Source organism: Moschus berezovskii, chromosome 4 (genome assembly GCF_049115385.1).
Source record: "Moschus berezovskii isolate FMDL1 chromosome 4, NW_MosBer_1.0, whole genome shotgun sequence".
Lineage (NCBI taxonomy): Eukaryota > Metazoa > Chordata > Mammalia > Artiodactyla > Moschidae > Moschus > Moschus berezovskii.
The window spans coordinates 16,501,546-16,523,693 of record NC_142463.1 but is presented as its reverse complement, the minus strand read 5'-3'; the positions used below and the strand labels follow the sequence as shown (position 1 = coordinate 16,523,693).

Genomic DNA, 22,148 nt, shown 5'->3' with positions numbered 1-22,148 from the left:
CCATAAAGAGGTCTTTATTCTTTATTTTTTTATGCATTTAAAAAATAATCTGTTTATTTTATTTTTTGACTGTGGTGGACTTCGTTGTTGTACTCAGGCTTTCTCTAGAGGTGAGCAGGGGCTACACTTGTTTGTGCTGTTCAGGCTTCTTGTTGTGGTGGCTTTTCTTGTTGCAGAGCTCAGGCTCTAGGCATGCAGGCTTCAGTAGTTGCAGTATGTGGGCTCAGTAGTTGTGGCTTGCAGGCTCTGGGGTGTGGGCTCAGTAGTTGTGGAGCACGGACTTATTTGCTCCACAGCATGTGGGATCTTCTCAGACCAGGGATTGAAAGGGTGTCCCTTGCCTTGCAAGAGGGATTCTTAGCCACTGGACCACCAGGGAAGCCACTTTATTCTTTATTTTTATTGTTGAATGAGCCAATTGACTTTTAGTTAAAATTTTTGTGTATTTTGTTTTTGAACTCTTTATTCTTAAGAGATAGTTGTGGTTGAGACAGATATATAGTTTCAAGAAGACTGTAAGTAAATTACTGATGACAACATTGTAATGCAGTGTCACGTGGAAGCGAAAATATTCAATACACACACACAGACACACACACGCGAATAAGGAGGTGGCCAGGGAGAAATTCAAAAAACGTGGAGGACAGTTGTACCTTCCTTTCAAACTAACCTCATAAAGGTCAGTTGTCATCCTCTCTCAAAAACTGACCCCTTATTACCATTCTGAAACAGAATAACTTTCTGATTGGACAACTGCTGTTAGCCTGTATGGCATTTCTGCCACTTTTGTGTTTTTATGCGAGGGTGGACATCTTCCAGCCTTTTCCTTGAGAAGGAAATACTCAATGGGCCACACAAAATCTTAACTAGTATCATTCTAAGGCAGTCACACTCAGAAGCTAAAAGCAAGATCTTTGAAGTCTGAACTGGGTTTGAATTCTGCTTCTAGCACATACTAGCCCTGTGTATTGGACAACTTTCTTAATCCTTCTGAGTTCCATTTCTCTCATTGAGTTTTTGTGATGATGAAATGAGAAAAAGCTTGTAATATCTCTGGCTTGTCATAAGTGATCACTGATCATATTGTTCCATTGCTATCATTGTTAATAATAATTTGGAGTTAATGGTTAATGGAATGACTTACCTTTGGGGAAAATATAATAAATAATAAACAAGGCATGATATTTTTGTCATTGGCCTCATTTTGAGTAGTTAGTCACCTGTCATATTTCTCACTGAATAGTGACATGTATGAAAAATTCTAAAATTGGCTTAGTTGGCTAGAAATCTTTTTGAGTTACTTTATTCTTAGATATCCATGCAGTTTGTTGTATACCATCATATTCTTTGCCAGACAATTGCAGACTGGTAGATGCTTTCAGCTAGGCAGTTGTCCTGAATTACTGCTGACTGATCTATAGTTTATACTTCATGAAAAATCAGTACATCATTTGCGTTTTACTTAACCACTATAGGATATTTTCCTACACCTTACATTTCTCAAAAAACAGGGAAGTGTTTCTGGGACATATGCCATTTCTCAAGTCCTTTAGGGAAGTTTCCAAGAGGACAATGATTTACCCTGACTACCTGCTATATCTTCTCCTGCTTGCTGTTGCAGAAGATGCATAAGAACTTCATTAAACAAAGCAGAATTATGGTTTCTACTCCAAGATGTAGAGAGCTAGAAAGAGAATTACTTCCAAACTTACAATGCAAAAAAAATGGACCAACAGCAGATTCACATCCTTTCTTGAACATATTGAAGTATTGAGGTTGCTGGGAAACCAGAATTTAGGAAGAGACAGATATCTCCGGGGAGAAATAAGACACGAGCCCTGATTTACCTGGGCAAGAAGCAGCTAGACCCTTGTAAGAATTCAACTAGGGTTGAGTAGGTGGAGTCTGGCTGAGTGCACACTGGTAAGAGACGATGAATCTAGGGGTCACAAATAAAGGGGGGGCATGCTTTCTGATAGGCATTTTCCCATGAATCCCACCATGATCTCCCTGAAGTGATTTGGAACATCTACAGAAAGTCTACCTTGTGCTGCACAGGGAACAAAGCTGTTGTGGGAGGGAAAGAAAACTCTGCCTGGACCCTTCTTTTCTGTGAACAAAAGCCTTAAATTGTGGTGTGTGTGTGTAAAGGGGTGGACACTATTACCCTTAGGGTACAGATGAAAGCCTGTCATTTCTGGAGCAAGGGCACAGGAAAACAACTCTTGACCCCTGGAAAAAGAGCAGGTATAAATGCTGGATTCAGAAGTAACCCAGAGGAAGGGTGGGATCACTGAGAAGGCTCAGTGATGCAGTGCTTGTCTAAGACTCTTAATCAGAACAACAGGCAGTGTTTCCTCCCTTATTCTACCCTTAAACTAGGCAAATGAAAGCATGCAGAAAAAGAAAAAAAGAAAAGAAGAAAGAACAGATAAAGAAAGAAACAACAAAATTAATAGGTTTTTATCCATTCATAAAAAATCGTTATGAGTATGAATAGTCTAAACACTCTTGTTAGAAGACAGGGATTGTCAAATTGGATAAAAAAGGCAAGAACAAACTATACACTGTCTATAAGAAACTCACTTCAAATATAAAGACAGGTTAAAAGTAAAAGGATAGAAAAGGATGCTGTGCAAATGCTAGCTAAAATAAAGCTGGAGTTGTTCCAGCAATATCAGACAAAATAGACTTCAGAACAAGGATTTTTCTCAGGGATAAAGAGGGACATTAAATAATTGTAAAGGCCCCAATTTCCCATGAAGTAATAACCCTAAATATGCATGTACTTTACAACAGAGTTCTGAAACACATAATGCAAAAGCTGATAGAATCAAAAAGCAAATTAGACAAGTTCACAGTTAAACGTGAAAACTTCAGTGCTTTTTTCCTTAGTTAATTATGGAATAAATGGGAAGAATATCAATAAAAGTATATTTGTCTGAATAGCATCATCACACAACTTGACCTAATTGACATTTATATAACACTACCCAACAACACATCTTTCTGTAGTGCACATGGGATATTCACCATTGGATACTATATTTTGGGTCATGAAACAAACCTGAACAACTTTAAAAGAATAGTAATTTCAGAAAGTATGTTCATGAACCATAGTGGAATTAAACCAGAAATCAAAATAGAAATATGTCTGGAAAATCCCCAAATATAGGAAAAACAAACAGCATCGGTCTAAATATGCTATGTATCAAAGAAGAAGAATTAAAAATATTTGGAACTGAATGAAAAGAAAATATAACTTGTCAAATTTGTGAGATGCAGCTAAACAGTGCTTAGATGGGAAATGATAGTGTTAAATGATTTATATTAGAAAAGAAGAGAGGTCTCCAATTAGTAACAGAAATACCTGTCTTAAAAAAAGCAACACTAGAGAAACAAGAGAAAATTAAAACTAAAGCCATCAGAAGGAAGGAAATAATAAAAATAAGTTCAGCAATCAATGAAATGAAAACAGAAAAGCAATTCAGAATTATTAATCAAATCAAAAGCTGGTTCTTTGAAAAGATAAATGAAATTAATAAACCTCTAGCCAGACTGACAACCACTAAGATGGCCTGGAAACAATGCATCCTGGTAGCAGTGAGCACACTCAGTGCTCGTCTCAGTTTCTAAATGCCATTATCCAAGAAGAGGATATCCAAGTTTATTCTTGGAAAAATAAACTCCAGGACTGAGCAGGGAAAATACAAGATGATCGTGGAGCATCTTATGGTGCTAATCAATAGCAAAAAAACCACAGCAGGATTGTGTCAAATACAGGAACCAACATAAAACAGCTCCCAATGGCCAAAGTTGAGACAATTTTAGCTGAAATAAATTTTAAAAATTTGGCCATAACTCAAAGAATAAAATAGCTATCCATGAGTTCATATTTGATAAAAATAAAAGTTAGATGAGCTTGTTATTTTATAGGTAGAAAGGACAACTCTTCCTTAAAGAAGAATTCCAATTAAGTATAGAGGGATGAGGGAAATAGAAAATCACATTAGAATACCATAGTCATAATTGTTGTAGATAGCTCACCCGAAGGATGCTAAAATTAGCGGGTGACAGTTTTAAGGAGTAGCAAGACCATTTCCAAAGTTTCAAAGTACCCTCCCCCCTCCCCCCAAGTTTATTAACTACAAAGGGGAAAATATTAACTTTACAGTGGCAATACCTGGCAGATACTACTTTACCAGAGGATCATGGTTAACATCACCGGTAATAAGACATATTGACATCATGCCTCCTTTCCCCAGTTTGATGTACTGAGAAGGCATATCACTTCTGTGGTACTCTGGCCAAAACCCTGTAACTCAAGTCTAAACATTAGAAAACATCAGACAAACCTACTTTGAGAGTCTGCAAAATGCCTGATTGGTGCTCTTCAAGTGTCAAGGGCAAGAAAGACAAGAAAAGACTAGAAATAGTCACAGATCAGAGGAAATCAAAGAGAAATGACAAACAAATGTAGTGTCAGATCCTGGATTGAACCCTGGAACAGAAAATGGGCATTAGTGGAAAAACTGGCAAAATTAGAGAAAACTCTACATTCTAGTTAATAGTATAATACCCATATCCATTTTCTGATTTTGATCATAATACTATGGTTATGTAAGGTGTTACCATCAGGGAAAGCTGGGGTGAGGGGTATATGGGATTCTTTATGTTCTTGTCACAACTCTTCTGTAAGTCTAAAATTACTTCAAAATAATAAAAGCCAAAAGTTGGGAGAGCTTTTGATGAAATAACCCAAGGAGTAAAGGCTCCTTTATGTTATAAGAAAATAGTATTGAGACAGATGTAACTCAGTACTTGAAGCCATGGGCCAAGACTCAAACCAAGCCAAAACCCAGGTTGGGACTTGAACCCATAGTCTTTTTAAAAAATTTATTTATTTTTAGTTGAAGGATGATTGCTTTACAATATTGAACCCACAGTCTTTTAACTGAGATCACACACCTGGTTTTAGGACTTAATGAAGCTCAGGTTCTTAATGTCTCATCTCAGAAAGAATTTGGTAAGAGACAAAGTGATAGGTGAGAAATGGGTTTATTTAGAGAGAGAAATACATTACACAAACAGAGTGTAGGTCAGCTCAGAAGCTGAGTATGGCCCCAAAATATGACATGGTTAGTTTTTATGGACTGGATAGTTGCACAGGCTAATGAGTGGGAGGATTATCCCAACCATTTTGTGGGAAGGAGTGGAGATTTCCAGGAATTGGGCTACCACTCACTTTTTTGTCTTTGATTGTCAGTCTTGGAACTGTCATGGGTGTGTCATTTAGCTTACTAATCTGTTATGAAGAGTGCATCCTGAGGATTCAAGGTCTGGTGGAAGTTGACTTGTCTGCCATCTTGAACTTATTTGGTTCTAATCAGTTTATATCATGTCCTTGGGCTCTGTCATTCCTTGTGCCCTGCTCCTTTTCCTTCTGTTTCAGTGTGGAGACACCTTTCAACTGTAAGTGAGACTTGTAGATGAACATCTTTCATCGCTACATTGGCCCCCAAGTGATTCATTGAACTCTTAGTCTGAGAGTTGCTGATCAGACCATCTAACTCAACTCATCTGGAGACATTCAGTTTTGAGGGGTGTTCTTTAACTCTTTCTGTTTCTTCCTTTGGCTTTTTATCCAGTCTTAACTAGGTCTTGGAAGTAATGATGACCTAAAATCACTTTTAGAAAACTGCTTTGTGAGAAAAGCTAATTTTCTTTAGCCTTCTAGAGAGGGATGAAAAGTTTTTCCTTCTCTTCTTTCTTTTACAGACTTGATCATTGTGGGGAGGGGCTGAAAACTGGCAGTTCATCTTCTAATGTCAATGCTAGCCTACATGGCTTTTGTTTATTTATTTTGAAGTTGGATTTGCAAGGAAGCCTGATTTCTTATTCCCACACTGTTTCACACACTTATGTTGTTTGCTGGGCCCCTGAAGGCATGTGAGTTTTTGACCCCAGGTGAATGTAATACGTTGCATATAATTTCTGGTGATTACTCATGATCTGTGCTAGTCAGAGTTCTTTCCAGTCTAAACAAAATATCCCATCCTGCTCCTATAGTTTGTTAGATTCTTCTGTGGAGTTATAGACTCTGACTTGCTTTTTATTATGACTTTCCCTTGTTTGTTCTTGCAGCATTCTTAGGTGGGCTGTGAGTTGCTGAAAGACAGCCTTTCCCCCTCCCTGTACCCTGTACACACATGTAGGGTTGATGTTGCCAGGATATGCAAACAGAAGCCAGGTGGTCACATGGAATGGGAGCTGTGAGGTCTGTCTCAGTGCAGAGTTGGCACTCAGAGTACCCATTTGGGGCACCTGGGTGCCATGTCACTGGCTGCCCACAGTAGGGTCTTACCAGGTCTGAGAAGTTTGTTTTGTGTTATACTACACTCCTTTTGCACTAGAAACTTTTCCAATATTCTTCCCTGGTTACTGAGGTCCCAGATGGTGCCTCTCATATCTTAGGTGTAAGAGGTAAAAGAAAGGTTAAGAACCAGTGCCCTAAGGTTTTGTTTGTTTTGCCTGTGTGTGCCTTTAGATTCTGAAAAATGCACTTTTAGGTAACCAGAAGCAAGAAAGGAGATGCACGTTGACCTTGGCTGGTTTTTTATGTATTGGAAACCACCCTACCAAGATTCCAGACAGGGTGAATGACTGTAAAAAGGTCTTGAGCCAGCACTTTGTTTTTTAAACACCATTCTAGGGTGTTGTTCCACCCTGAGTGATGAAAGCTCTGAAGGAAGTTAGAAGAAAACTCAGGTTATCCTCAGTTGCCTCTCATCTGAAGCACCACATTAAAAGCTTTCTGACCTCCCCTCTGGTGGGCAAGTCATCTTTTTCAGCATGATTCAGTAACTTTATTTTCTGTCTTTCTCTTTGATCATATGGGCATGAGGTGGGAATCAAAAAGACCTAAGGTTTAAGCCTCATGCTGACATTTTACTGGATGATTACCTTTGGACAAGGACATATTCATGGTCATATTCATTATCTGCAAAAAAAGGGGTAGAAATCTGCTTTGGAGATGGTTTGGTAAGAATAACACGTCCCTATTTTGCAGATAAGGAAACCTGAGGCAGGAAAGGATTAAGCAGTTGGCTCAAACCCAGAGGGTTTGAATCCATATAGTCTGACATTACTCAGAGCCTGCACACTCTTTCTGCCATCCTGCTTTGTAGAAGGCCAACATGTACTTACCTCTCACCTGTCTTAAGATGGTAGAGGTTTCTGAAAATACTGTCCACTGTTCTACACTGAACAGTTCCTGAGTTTGGTGCTTGGGGTATTTTTATCTTTGACGCTAAATCTTGCAAGGAAAGACAGTAATAAATTCTTCAGGTGTCCAAATAGGGTGGGTGCCCATGGTCTTAGATAAAGAGAGCTTTTCTGTTTTCATCAGTGTTTATGGATAATAGTTTTCTGCCCCAACTGGGGTATTAGTAGTTACTGTTTAAAAAAATTAAAATTAGTGCTTTAAAAATGAATGAGTGAGTGAAATATTTAATAAATGAGATAATGCTGGATCATTGAAAAAGCAAGAGCGTTCCAGAAAAACATCTATTTCCACTTTATTGGCTATGCCAAAGCCTTTGACTGTATGGATCACAATAAACTGTGGAAAATTCTGAAAGAGATGGGAATACCAGACCACCTGACCTGCCTCTTGAGAAACCTGTATGCAGGTCAGGAAGCAACAGTTAGAACTAGACATGGAACAACAGACTGGTTCCAAATAGGAAAAGGAGTACGTCAAGGCTATATATTGTCACCCTGCTTATTTAACTTATATGCAGAGTACATCATGAGGAATGGGGGGCTGGAAGAAGCACAGACTGGAGTCAAGATTGCTGGGAGAAATATCAATAACCTCAGATATGCAGATGACACCACCCTCCTGGCAGAAAGTGAGGAAGAGCTAAAGAGCCTCTTAATGAAAGTGAAAGAGGAGAGTGAAAAGGTTGGCTTGAAGCTCAACATTCAGAAAACAAAGATCATGGCATCTGGTCCCATCACTTCATGGCATATAGATGGGGAAACAGTGGAAACAGTGTCAGACTTTATTTTTTTGGGCTCCAAGATCACTGACAGATGCTGATTGCAGCCATGAAATTAAAAGACGCTTACTCCTTGGAAGGAAAGTTATGACCAACCTAGACACCATATTAAAAAAGCAGAGACATTACTTTGTCAGCAGAGGTCCATCTAGTCAAGGCTGTGGTTTTTCCAGTGGTCATGTATGGATGTGAGAGTTGGACTATAAAGAAAGCTGAGCACTGAAGAACTGATGCTTTTGAACTGTGGTGTTGGAGAAGACTCTTGAGAGTCCCTTGAACTGCAAGGAGATCCAACCAGTCCATTCTAAAGGAGATCAGTCCTGGGTGTTCCTTGGAAGGACTGATGTTGAAGCTGAAGCTCCAATACTTTGGCCACCTGATGTGAAGAAATGACTCATTGGAAAAGACCCTGATGCTGGGAAAGATTGAGGGCAGGAGGAGAAGGGGATGACAGAGGATGAGATGATTGGATGACATCACTGACTCAATGGACATGAATTTGGGTAAACTCCAGGAGTTGGTGATGGACAGGGAGGCCTGGCATGCTGTGGTTCAGTTCAGTTCAGTTCAATCGCTCAGTTGTATCTGACTGTTTGTGACCCCATGAACTGCACCAGGCCTTGCTGTCCATCACCAACTCCAGCCCAGCGTTTCTCATGGGGTCTCAAAAAGTCGGACATGACTGAGAGACTGAACTGAACTGAACACTGAGGAAGTTCACAGAAGTGTGCCTGGAACACAGTAAGCACCTCAGAGCTGTTTGTCTCCATCCTCCACACCTTCTCCTTCATTTGACCTTAGTTTAATCTGTTATTTTATTCCAACACAAACTGAGGTCACAGTCTTCTCCATTACATTATACTTAATATTTATCAGGTACTTTGATAAGCACTGTGTTTAGTTAGAGTGCTGCACCTAAAGTGCTTCCTGAAAAATGACATGAAATTAGAAGGGACAGTAGCTACTTTGGATGACAGAATTGGGTCCCAGATGTCAGGGTAAATTGATAGACTGATTCTTACAAGGTCGATGCAAGGTCTTGTGATGGTGTCCAGAAAATTAACTGCATGATTGCAGCATGGAGGAGATGTGTGTCTTAGCGGCCACAAAAATAAAAAATACTTGCGAGTTAAAATTGATAGTTGTATTGGTTAGGGCATAGATTCACTTGCTGTCACAAAGACCTAAAATAACAATGGCTTAAGTAAAGTTTATTTCTCTCTCAGACTGAAAATAAGCAGTATTGGGTAAAATGGTAGCACCAGAGACCCTTGATCCTTCTATGTTGTTGCTCTGCTACTTCATCACAGGACTGTCAGATCCACCTTCCACACAATGGGAAAGGGGCAAGGGAAGGGCATGATCCTCCCCTTTAAAAACAGGACTGGAAAATTGCACTAGTCATGTCTGGTTACATCCCATTGGCTAGAACTTTGCCTCTTGGCCACACCTTATGACAAGGGAGACTGGGAAATGTAGTATTAAACTGGTAGCCATATTCCTAGTGGTGGGCTGCAGTCTATGGAGTCGCTAAGAGTCGGACACGACTGAACGACTTCACTTTCATGCATTGGAGAAGGAAATGGCAACCCACTCCAGTATTCTTGCCTGGAGAATCCCAGGGACAGAGGAGCCTGTTGGGCTGCCATCTATGGGGTCGCACAGAGTTGGACACAACTGATGTGACTTAGCAGCAGCAAGAAGGGGAGAGAGAATGAGTACTGACTGAATAATTAGCAGCCTTACAGTTAAGTTGGTCTATACAAGACTGCAAGAGACATTTTTTTGCACAAATGTCTTGGGTAATCTTATATTGCACTGATAGAAGTATAGGATCTTCTAGAACAGGAATTGGTAAACTTTTTTTGAAAAAGGTCACATAATAAATATTTTCAACTTTGCGGGCCATATATAGTTTATATTGAAATTTCTTTTTTTTTTTTACAATCCTCAAAAAATGTAAAAACCATTTTTAGCTCATAGACTGTTATAAAATATAACCTGCATTGAGGGCTAGTTTGCCAACTGCTGTTCTAGAACCAGAATGATAAGTCTTGGATCTTATCTAAAGATATGCAAGAATATGTCCAGAGGAGGTGGTCAGGATGGGAAAGGAACTATGGTGAATTCACAAGAGCAGTGATTGAAGGCATTGGTTACTTTCAGTCTGGAGAAGCTGAGACTCTTTAAAAAATTTTTTTTAAAATTTATTTGTTTGGCTGTACCAGGACTTAGTTGTAGCACACAGGATCTTCAGTCTTTGTTGTAGGACGCGAGGTCTTTTAGTTGTGGCATGTGGGATCCAGTTAGTTCCCTGACCATGGACCGAACATGGGCCCCCTGCATTGGGAGTGTGGACCACCAGGAAAGTTCCCAAAGCTGAGACTCTTAATGAGATGATCATTGTCTTTAGATATTCGATTGACAGTCAGGTCGTTTGGAGAGACCTTTTTCTGTAAGTATCCAAAGGGAAGAACTAGAATCAATGAGAGATGCTCTGGGAGACAGACTGCTGCCCGGCATAAGGAAGAACTTTCTCATTATTAATTATTATTTCTGGAGTCTTTATTGCCAGGCAGTGTTCTAAGCCCTTTACATAGGTAGTTTCACTTTATCCTCAACAACCCCGACAGTTAGGTACCACCTCTACTTTATGGATGAGACAAAGCAGCTTTCGAGGGTTGTATAGCTTGCCCAGGCATACATGCTACTACGTGGTGGAGCCATATTAACTACAACTCTCTATTGCCACCTTGCATGCGAATTAAATGAGATTAGATCTGTATATAATTTAACAATGCCAGGCACACAGTAAGTATTGTTGCTGGTAATAATAATTATTATAATCCCTAGAAAGTACTGTCTCTCATCATGGTGGATGTATTAGTTTCCTATGGCTCCTAAAACAAATGACCACAGACTTTGGGGCTTAAAACAATATTTTATTTCCTTAGAGTTCTGCAGTCCAGAAATATGAAATCAGTTTCACTGGGCTAAGATCAAGGTGTCAGCAGGGCTGCGCTTCCTCCAGAGCCTCTAAGGGGAGGATCTGTTCCTTGCCTCTTTCAGCTTCTGGTGCTTCTGGGTTTCCTTGGTTTGTAACCGCATCATGCCAGTCTTGGCCCCTGTGGTCACATTTCCTTCTCCTCTCTGCCTTCTGCCTCCCTCTCTCTTCTTCTTTTCTTTAATTTTTTTATTATTCATGTGCTCTATTTATGTTTTCAAACTTTAAACTTTTTATGTTATATCGTGTGTGTGTGCGCTTAGTCACTCAGTTGTGTCTGACTCTTTGCAACCCCATGGACTGTAGCCCGCCAGACTCCTCTGTCCATGGGGATTCTCCAGGCAAGAATGCTGGAGTTGGTTGTCATACCCTGCTCCAGGGGATCTTTCCAACCCAGGAATCGAACCCAGGTCTCCCGCATTGCAGGTGACTTCTTTACCGTCTGAGCCACCAGGGAAGCCCATGTTATATTGAAGTATAGTCAGTTAACAATGCTGTGGTAGTTTCAGTCGAACAGCAAAGAAACTTAGCCATACATATACGTGTATCCATTCTCCCTCAGACCCCCTCCCATCCAGACTGTCACATAACATTGAGCAGAGTTCCATGTGCTATGTAGTAGGCCCTTTTTGGTTATCCATTTTGAATATAGCAGTGTGTACATGTCCATCCCAAACTCCCTAACTATCCTCCCCATCCAGAAGCCATAAGTTTGCTTTCTCAGTCTGAGTCTCTTTTCTGTTTTGTAAGTTAGTTCATTTGTATCATTTCTTTTTAGATTCCATATATAAGTAATGTCATATGATATTTTTCCTTCTCTTCCTGACTTACTTCATACAGTATGACACTCTGTAGGTGCATCCATGTTGCTGCAGTTGGCATTATTTCATTCTTTTTAATGGTTGAGTAATATCCCATTGTGTATATGTACCACGTCTTCTTTCTCCATTCCTCTGTTGGACACTTAAGTTGCTTTCATGTCTTGGCTATTGTAAACAGTGCTGCAGTGAATACTGGGGTGCATGTATCCTTTCTGATCATGTTTTTTTGTGGATATATGCTCAGGAGTGGGATTGAAAGGTCATATGGTAGGTCTGGTTTTAGTTTTTTTAAGGAACCTCCATACTGTTCTCTGTAGTGGCTTTACCAACAGTACAGGAGGATTCCCTTCTCTCCACATGCTTTCCAGTTTTTGTTGTGGATTTTTTGATGATAGCCATTCTGACTGGTGTGAGGTGATATCTCATTGTAGTTTTGATTTGCGTTTCTCTAGTAATTAGCAATGTTGAGCATCTTTTGTGTCTACTGGCCATTTATATGTCCTCATTGGAGAAATGTCTATTCAGTTCTTCTGCCCATTTTTTGAGTGGGCTGTTTGTTTTGATGCTGTTAAGTGTCATAAATGGTTTGTAGATTTTGGAGACTAATCCCTTATTGGTCATGACATTTGCAAACATTTCTTCCCCATCTGTGGGTTGTCTTTTTGTTTTGAGTATTGTTTCCTTTTTCAGTTCCCCTCTTATAAGGCTACTCTGATTATATTTAGTACCTTCCCAGATAATCCAGGATAACCTTCCCATCTCAAGAGTCTTCAGTTAGACACAGCTTTTGCCATGTAAGGTAATATTCAGTTTCCATAAGTGAATGTCTTTGGGGGGCTGTTATGTAACCTACCGCAGTGGTATTTAAATAAACTGAATAACCACTATTTTTCTATTCTTTCCACTATTAGGAAAAAAACCCAGCAACTTTATAACATTCTATGATTTATTGGTCAGTCATAGCACCTGTTTTTCCCTGCAGTATTGGGTGCATGTGTATATGTGGAAACAATATATTTTGTATAAGGTATGAGTTAGAAGCAATACCGAACACCACACTGACACTGTTTATTGAACAATACATTTTTTCCTCCCATTGATTTAAAATCCAGTTTTTATCACCTATCACATAGCAAACACTTTACTTGAAGCTGTTTCTTAACTTTATTCAATTCCATCATCCATGTTTAGGTTTTGTAATTGTGCTATATTATTTATTGTAGCATTTAAGTTGGAGAAGGCAATGGCAAGCCACTCCAGTACTCTTGCCTAGAAAATCCCATGGATGGAGGAGCCTGGTAGGCTGCAGTCCGTGGGGTCGCTAAGGGTCGGACACGACTGAGCGACTTCACTTTCACTTTTCACTTTCAAACATTGGAGAAGGAAATGGCAACCCACTCCAGTGTTCTTGCCTGGAGAATCCCAGGGACGGGGGACCCTGGTGGACTTCTGTCTATGGGGTCACACAGAGTCGGACACGACTGAAGTGACGCAGCAGCAGCAGCAGCAGCAGCAGCATTTAAGTAGATACTCATAGCTGATAAATTCAGTTCCTCTCTATTCTTCTTTTTCCAGTTTTCTTGGCTAATGGCTCTTCCACTGTTGTCTTTTTCATTGTGTATTTGAACTTAAAAGATTCTTTATCACATTTTAATGTGGTCTTGGGAAGAGAGGTGATAAATGGAGTTGTAATTGCCTTCCATAATGATCCTCCCACCCTATTTTTTTATTCTAGTGATTTTACTTACCCATCTCCATTGAGATTTTCCAGTTTTTTGGATGAAATCGTATGGAAATTTAATTCCAGATTTCTTGATTTCTTTCTCTAGTTCTCTCTTTCTTTCTCCCTATCTTATGTTAATAATTAAATTAAACTTTACTGCCACATTATCAGTTGTATTTGTACTTAACCATACATTTTATTGGCTTTATTCATTACATTTTCTTATATAATATCTTCTTTCTTGAGTTTATTATTCTGGCTTATTTTTTTCCATTGGCTGGAACAGATCTTCAAGTAATCTTTTTTAAAAATTTAATAAAGGATATTTCTGTGTCTTTGAACAAGCCTTTCTTTTGTCATCACATGTGAGAGAAATTATAATTTGGCAGATGGTTGAATTCTTGAGTTACAATAAGATTTCCTGAGAATTTTATAAAAATCCTGCCACTATCTTTTAGCCTCGTGTTGCAGATGTGAGGTATGCTGTCAGTCTGATTTTCTTTCCTTCTAAGCAACCTGATTTTTCTCCTCTGTCAGGAAGCCTGTAGTTGTTTCCCTTTGTTCTTGGAGTCAGAGACTGCATCTGGAATTGTGTATTCTTTCAGTAATCCTGCTACTCAGCACTCGATAGACCCATATGATCTAAGGCCTCCAGTCTCATCAGCTCGAGGAAATGTTCTTCTATTTCTCCTTTGATTGTTGTTTTTCCACTTTCTTAATGATGTCATCTCCTTCCAGTACTTATATTAGACTAATATAGGCTGTTCTGGATTTCTCTGTTATGACTTGTGTCTTATTTGATTATAAATATTTTTCTTCTTCTGTTTTTCTGTGTTCATCTTTGTGTGTGTGTGTGTGATACCTAAATAAAATGGGCTATCTCCATTGAGACTTTGACTTTTTCCTATATTAGGGACAAACCTCCCACTTTCCAAAGATGTTAGGGAATAATTGCTGTTCTGAGTGGAGAGAATCTTCCTAGTTGCTAATGTCCTTTTATTTGCCTCTGATCTGATGCCTGTGACCCTCATGTGACCTTTGATCCTCTGAGCTTGGGGTTTTCCAGGACCCTTTTCTGGAAGTCTGTGCACTTTCTTCTTAAGGGGCCTAGGCAGAATCATGCGTGGACTTATCAGCACTAATCAGCCTTTCCTAACAGATGTCTCATCTACCTCCTATCTTCCCCATATTCTTCAAAATGTTGCTTTGTTGATGGCATCTTTGTCTGGGTCCCAGCACTGCCGCTGTTTCAGTCGTGTACATATGGGGTTTTGTTTTGGTTTTGTTTTTTTTTTTTTGGAGGAGAAGGAAGGAGTAAACGTCCGAGCCCAGTTTTCTCTCCCCCAAACCCAAAACTCCAGAGTGGAAACAGCCGACACGAGTGACGCATCACATGCATGGCTTAATGAAATAACCTTTGAACTACATCAGCTCTGGGAGGCTTGTCTCTGAAGTCTAAAGAATAGCAGCGTAATTAAAGGTTTGAGAAACAACTTTTACACCACAGTCCAGAGAGATGGGGTTTAATTTAGCCAGGAGAACAGAGTGAGGTGAGGCTGAAATGGTGAGTCACACTGAAGCTGCTAAAGATTCAGCCGGAGAGACTGTGCTTCAGTTACAGTCAAATGATTCAGCTTGGTCACTACAGTGACTGCCTTAACTCTGAAACACCTGTGTGGCATCACAAAGCACTGGGTAGCCAAGTTAGGAAGCCTCTTTTTCTGGTGCGTTTTCTTGGAGGGTTAAGAGCTGTTCTATTTAAGGGAAGAGGATGGACTAAGTTGTCTTCCGGTTTCCCTTGGGATATTATGGTTATGATACCTTAGTGCATATGATATTGATGGGGGATAAAGAGCAGCAACAGATAAACTGCCGAGGATGAGCAATCTTGTTTTCACCAAGCCTTACTGATAATTTTTATTTTTCAATGTGAGTAGAGATGGTTTTTTATCAGGAACACTTTCTTCAAATCTTTAAAACCGAATGGAGACATCTTCCTGCTGGGAAGAACAGGAATTTCAGTGGCTCCCTTCCTCCCTGCAGTTGGAGGCAGTTCAGCTCCTAGCTTGGCTGGAGAGACTGGATCCACATCCCCTGGCGGTCCCCTCCCCCAGGGCAGGGTAGGGAGACCAGCAGGGAGGAGAGGGCCTGAGGCAGACCAGGGAGAAAAGTGACAAGCTCCTGGTGGTAGGTCTTCACCTTGTCACAGAGCCTCCTGGGCTCAGGTCTGGGGTGGCCGCGGGAGAGTCAATTCCAAGCTGTGTGGCTGTTGACATTTCCGGCTGCCGGTGCCCAGCCAATCAGTGAAAGGCCCAGCTAGCTTGGGTGATGACACATGAAATATGATAATTTTCTGCTAAAGAGCCCTGGAAGCTGGGAGAGAAGGGAGTGTGTGTGTGTGTGTGTGTGTCTGGGAGAGGGCAGTGCAGGCAGTGGCTGTGATGAGGTGAGAGGCTGACAGTGCATTGGTTTTAGTGCTTTGCCCAAGGAGGGTGGGCTCTGAGGCCAGGGCTAGAGGGACTGCCCAGGAGTGGCTGTGGGAACATCGGGGTGGCTTTTCAGGTAAGCTACTAGTGTTGTTGCTGCTGGGCGGGAACCAGGGGACCAATAGCCAGTGCCATTCTGAAGCCCTGGGGTTCTTGGGGTGAAAAAGAAACTGTAAAAGGCATTTTCCTTCCTTCCAAACATACATGAGGTAGGGAGTTTTGGTTTCTTCTCATTGCTGCTGCTTTAAAAGCCAAAACAAAACTGGACTAATAAACACCACCTGGGTGGCTAAAGTACTTAATTAAAAAAAAAATTAGGGCAGGGGTTGTTTATCCTCAATCCCCAGCCCCTATTTTTCTACCTTCATGCTTAATCTAGCCCTGGTGGAAAATAAAAAGAAACAAAAACCCAACAACCAAACAAAACCTGCTTGTTAACAAAATCTTGAAGAAGGACCTAAGTCTGGATCTTAGAGATGGTGAAGGTTCAGGTGATAGTTTTGATTCTGGTTGGAAAAAAAAAAATGTGTGTTGGAACAAGATCTGTTTCTAGATTACATTATAAGTAGTGCTAGAGGGTTCTTTAATTTGAGGACATGGCAGTACCCTGTGGTTAATTTTGAGCTGGCAGGGCCCCCCACTTCCTTCAGCTGCCCTGCCAGGCTTCCTGGTCCTTTATTAGCAGGTAGGAGCTTCTGAGGGGTGACACTCGTGCTGACAAGTGTCCCTGGCATTGTCTGACCCCATGAATATGTGTATTCCGAAGTGAAGGATAGTAGTGTTTACATAACATGCTGATTAGTCACTGAGGAACTCGTCATTGCAATAAATATGTGTCTAGTTTTATGGCTTGCCTTTGCTAGTTCTCTCTGTGTGTGTATATATATATATATATATATATGTTTGTAAAAAGGCACCAATGAATGAAATCATTATCTCTGCATGCAAGCCTGCCCTGTGGCTTTAGGCATGGGACTGGCTTCCTGCTCTTGGAGTGACAGCTATTCAGAAGTGATAATTGGTGTACTGTATCTTTAAAAGGTTAAAACCCCTTTCAAAAAAGGTCTGAACTCATAATGGAAAAGACAGGGTAGGCAGGGGTTGGCCCTGGGTTCAGAAAACAGCTGCTGATTAGATGCCGTGTCTCCGGGCTGCGTTTATTCTGTGTTTTTCAGCAGCAGGAATTCAAGAGGGATGCTGCTGTTTGGGTTTCTGATCGTGATTTATATTTATTCAGAGGAATAACAGAGGGTGGATCTGCTCCCGGCGCGAGCATGCTCACAACCAGCCGACTCCCATTATCCAACTGCCTAGTTTGGTGCTTCAATGTCCATGTATATTTCGTGTGCATATGTGTGTATACAAACACGCATGCATGCCTGGATGGACATATGTGTGCACAGCTTATTTTTTAAGGACAGTTCTTTCAATAAGGTCTTTACCCCTTACTTGAAACAGGTGTTCAGGAAAAAAATGCACAAAATCCTGACTGACCGGAATAATTCATGAAGAAGGGGCTGGATCCGTGGGTCAGAGAACACAGGACCAGTGTGCCATCCCAAGGCCGAAGGTAGGGGACTCTGGATTTTCATTCGGCTGATGGTTGCCTCGCATTTTATTTATTGTTTTTTGCCGGCGGCCGCCGCGGGCAAGTGAAATAGCGAGCTGTGATTCCATGTTGTCGTGGCCCTTCTGGGGCGAGGTGTCCGCGGGCAGAGGCGCGGGGAACGACCGGGTGGGCGGCTGCGGGGCGTGCGTTGCCCGCGGTGGGCTGAGCGGGCTGCCTGGCCGGGTGCCGGGGGAGCTGCGGGAGCCTCAAGTGACCCCCGCGCGTCAATCACGGCGGCGGCGGCGGCTGTAACCCTGTGCGCGCCGCGCGCTCCCAGCTCCTGGCTGCCCCGCTGCACCCGCGCACTGGCGGCCGTCTCTGCTCTGAACCTCAGCGGTCCGGCGGATGCATAGTCAGCCGCAGAACCTGCAGTTTCTTCAGCTGCCCTGGCTGCGGCTCCAGGATTGTTCAGCAACCCCCAGCCCCCCGCGAGCCCTCTCTGTCGCCGAAAATGAAATCCGATCGGAGGATGCTAGGTGCCCAGGCAGATGGGAGATCTTCTCCAGCTCCCTGAAATCCTAGCGCCCCTCTGCAAATGTTCCCAAAGCAAAATCACAACCTCGTGCCCACCCCAAGAAAACCAAAGCAAACCCAAACTCTGCCTCTGTTGGGGAGTCTTGCCTTACCGCTAGCAAAGCAAGTACCCCCGTTCCCAGCTGTGTCCCACATTTTACCATCCTTCAAAATTAGAAACACCGCTGGTGCTGAGTGGCTCCCTCTGAGACGGTAGGAGCTGCTGGAGGACTTTTCCTGAGCGTGTCAGACAACCTGAACTCGCCGAGACTTGGACGGAAGTCGTGGCGAGGCGCTGGGGGCCAGGCTTAGGTTTGGTTGATCGCGGCTTCTTTGGTTCATGTTGCAGGTTGGCAGGTCTGGATGACTTCTTTGGCTCGGCCCGCCCTTGAACTTTGGGGGTCGAGGATGCAGGCAGGAGGGTCTTCGGGGTCTGTTTCCTGGGTGAGCGGCCCCTTGGCCCTCTTTCTGCTATGCACATCAAGTTTCGGGCCACCATTGGGAATTTTAACCTCCGCAGTCGGCTGCACGCCACCCCCCAGCCGTGTCTGGTGCTTCGGTTGTGGTTGTGTTAAAACTTGCTTGCTTTCGGGCTGTTGGGGGAGGGGAAAAGGGACGCCTGAGGTGTGCGCTAAACTGATCACCTAAGCGGTTCTCCAGCCCTTGTTTGCATGATTATGTAATTTCAACTAATGATCAGACCGTGCACCCCAGCAGCTCCCAACATCTCCTGGTCCTCCCCCAGACTGAAGAAGTTGGGTCCTATGTTTAAGATGCTTTTATGTAACTGTGTGTGTTAGGGGGCAGGGAGAGTGTGGGGAAGAGAGAGAATGATTTGAGCAATTTATGTGAGGGAAGGGGATGGGTGGAGGCAAAAATCACGTGTCCATTGGGATGAGCTTGGAACTGGCTTTGGGTTGGTGTTGATCTAAAGATCCTCCCACATCCCTTTTGGCCAGTCATCGCTTGTCTGGACTTTCATGTGGTCATTTCACCCCTGCTTGAACCCGGGAGAAGGTTGACTGTCATCCCTGCAAGAACCCTGGGTGACTAGCTCGATGCACAACCGGAATCCTGAATCCAGGGTGACCACCAGGTTCATTTGTTTTAGGTCATAGCTGTTCCTCATGCTTCCTGCTAAGGGAAAAAGTTTCTGCCACGCTTAGAGTTTCAGTTTTGCTCTGGGGTTGGGCCACACTGTGTGGCTAAATAGCAGAACCCAGATGCTGGCTGAGCTGCTTGACATATGCTCTTTAAAGTTCTGATAACTTGCAGATGCTGGAGGCCCTGTACGTTCTTGCATTAAATACTGTGGGATTATTATTACTTTTTGCAAGGTAGGAGAACAACTGTCTCATGGAGATGTCTGCAGGCAGAGGGGGAAAGGTGGGGTGGCACTTAGCTCTCTCTCCTCTGTCTGTCTAGCTAAGGCGCTCACAGGACACAGAACTGTTGCAAGTTCTTATCGCACCCGTTAGTGCCTCAGCCTAGGGCTCCTGGGCAGACATTAATTTAGTGGGAAGTCTGGCCCCTTCAGGGGCTTCCCAGGTGGCATGGTTGGTAAAGAATCTACCTGCCAATGCAGGATTCTTGGGTTTGATCCCTGATTTGGGAAGATTCCTTTGGAGGAGGAAGGAAATGGCAACCCACTCTAGTATTCTTGCCTGGGAAATTCTATGTACAGAGGAACCAGGTGGGCTACAGTCCATGGGGTTGCAAAGAGTCAGACATGACTGAGCGTGCACTCACACACATGCGCGTGCGCACACACACATGGACTGGCCTCTTCAGCCTCAGATGATTTTACTGTCCTCAACACCCCGCTGTATCTGCTCTAAGGGCCAGTGACAAAGGGTGTGCACTTGGCAGTGGATGATGTGCCCCACGGTGCTGTTACTGAACTGTCTCCACCCACTGTCTCAGTGGCAGCCACCCTCCTTAGAATGGAGAAACATGTGCTGCCTTTGGGTTCTTGCCAAGTGAGCCATTGAGGCACTCAGTGTGTGAAAAATACTGGCAAGCAGAAGATGCATTTAGTCTGAAATCCTGGCAGATTCCAGGCCCCGACTTGATGGAAGATAGATGCTTTTGAACTGTGGTGTTGGAGAAGACTCTTGAGAGTCCCTTGGACTTCAAGGAGATCCAACCAGTCTATCCAAAAGGAGATCAGTCCTGGGTGTTCATTGGAAGGAGTGATGCTGAAGCTGAAACTCCAATACTTTGGCCACCTCATGCGAAGAGTTGACTCACTGGAAAAGACTCTGATGCTGGGAGGGATTGGGAGTGGGAGGAGAAGGGGACGATAGGGAATGAGATGGCTGGATGGCATCACCGACTCAATGGACATGAGTTTGAGTGAACTCCGGGAGTTGGTGATGGACAGGGAGGCCTGGCGTGCTGTGATTCATGGGGTCGCAAAGAGTCGGACATGACTGAGCAACTGAACTGAACTGAATGTTAAGAAAGCTGTGTGACAACTGGATAGCTTTTAACTTTTCTCTTACTTGCTCTGTGAGTTCCCTGATGCCTTTGAGGTCCTTTTCTGCTCTCCAAGCTGCCCATCAAGGAGGCTCAGATATGCTGTTCTTCATTCTCTTTCTGGTGAAATCAAAGAATATTTATAAATCAGCAGATACATTGGGCAAGCAGGGCAGGCAATGCTGGCTATGTGAATAGACAGCACTGGTATTTCAGACCAGACTTAGACAAAGCCCTCGACCAAAATCATTCTTCATTCTGTAAAGTGGGTGTCACCATCATCGCCTTACCAAGGGCACCGAAATATCTTGAGAAGAAAATTAGTTGGGCTAAAAAGAAACATGTCCCCTATACTTGCTGGGTGTTAGGATGATACCATGACCATCTGGAATGCATATTGACAGAGTGTCACTTATCCGGTTGGGACCTAAGTGGTAAAGCAAGAGAGATGTCATATGTCATGAGCTCAGCTCAGGTATTATAGCCATTGGAAAATTTCATGGCAGAAAATTTCATGCCCTCTTGAAGGATTCATTTACACAAAGTTCTAAGAGCCTCTGTGATTAGTTTGCAAATACACCCAGCAAATTGGACAGGATTGATAAAGTAGTGTACAAGGGTTCTTATATAGTTCTTTTGTAAAATATCACTAAGAAGTATTAGTAATGTAAGACAGAAATACTAAACAACTTTAAAATAAAATTTAAAAGGCATGGGAATTCAAAGCATAGAATTTAATATAAGTATTTAATGGGAACAATTCAGTGAAATTTCATGCATTTGATGGGTCTTCAGAACTCTGTTTTGTAGCTTAAAAACTGATGCTTTCAGTGACCTATATGCACCAAGAAGAGTTTAAATGACTTTTTGTGTGTCCAGTTTCAAAAAGCCGAAGAATTTGAAATATACCCCAAATGACTTTTTTCAACATGATGCTAAAAGGAAAAAGCTTCATTTATGCAGGACAACAGAATATTTGAGTTTTCTGGACAGCCAAGGACTTACTGATCAAAATTATGTTATAAGTGCCCCCCTCACTGAAATTGAGAACTGTATGATATTTTGCTGAAATTTGACAGGAAACTATTATGCTAGAATTAGTAGTGCTTATGTTCTCACATTTGATGTTGTAGAAAATTCTAAGAAGAACAACGCATGGGAACCTCAGCCTGTCTTGTTGTGACCAGAGACACACTTAGAACTTTCCAACTTGGCGACTTTAATGCTGGAAGTAATTGGAAGAGACTGGATAGTGGTAAAGATGAAATAGGAGAGCTGTGTGTTTCTTATGTCAATGTAGGGAGTGTAGACTCCCCACCACCAGTGTGCTGTTAAAAAAGTTCAAGGTGTCATGATAACACCCTCATGTTAAACTGTGGTGTTGGCTCAATTCAGACATGGTGCTCAAAACTGGAAGGGTATGTGAGTTACACAAGCAGTGTTAAGCTTTG

At 42.3% G+C, this 22,148-nt stretch overlaps 1 protein-coding gene across 3 annotated transcripts in view; it reads left to right on the top strand.

Moving 5' to 3' along the window:
* Positions 1 to 22,148, top strand: part of HIVEP3 (HIVEP zinc finger 3) — a 569,356-nt gene that overhangs the window by 108,697 nt on the left and 438,511 nt on the right. For all 3 annotated transcript variants that reach the window (XM_088835191.1, XM_088835192.1, XM_055402428.2), the window contains one exon: positions 17,556 to 17,667. The gene's annotated coding sequence lies outside the window, so the exon portion shown is untranslated. The remainder of the gene's footprint in view (positions 1 to 17,555; positions 17,668 to 22,148) is intronic.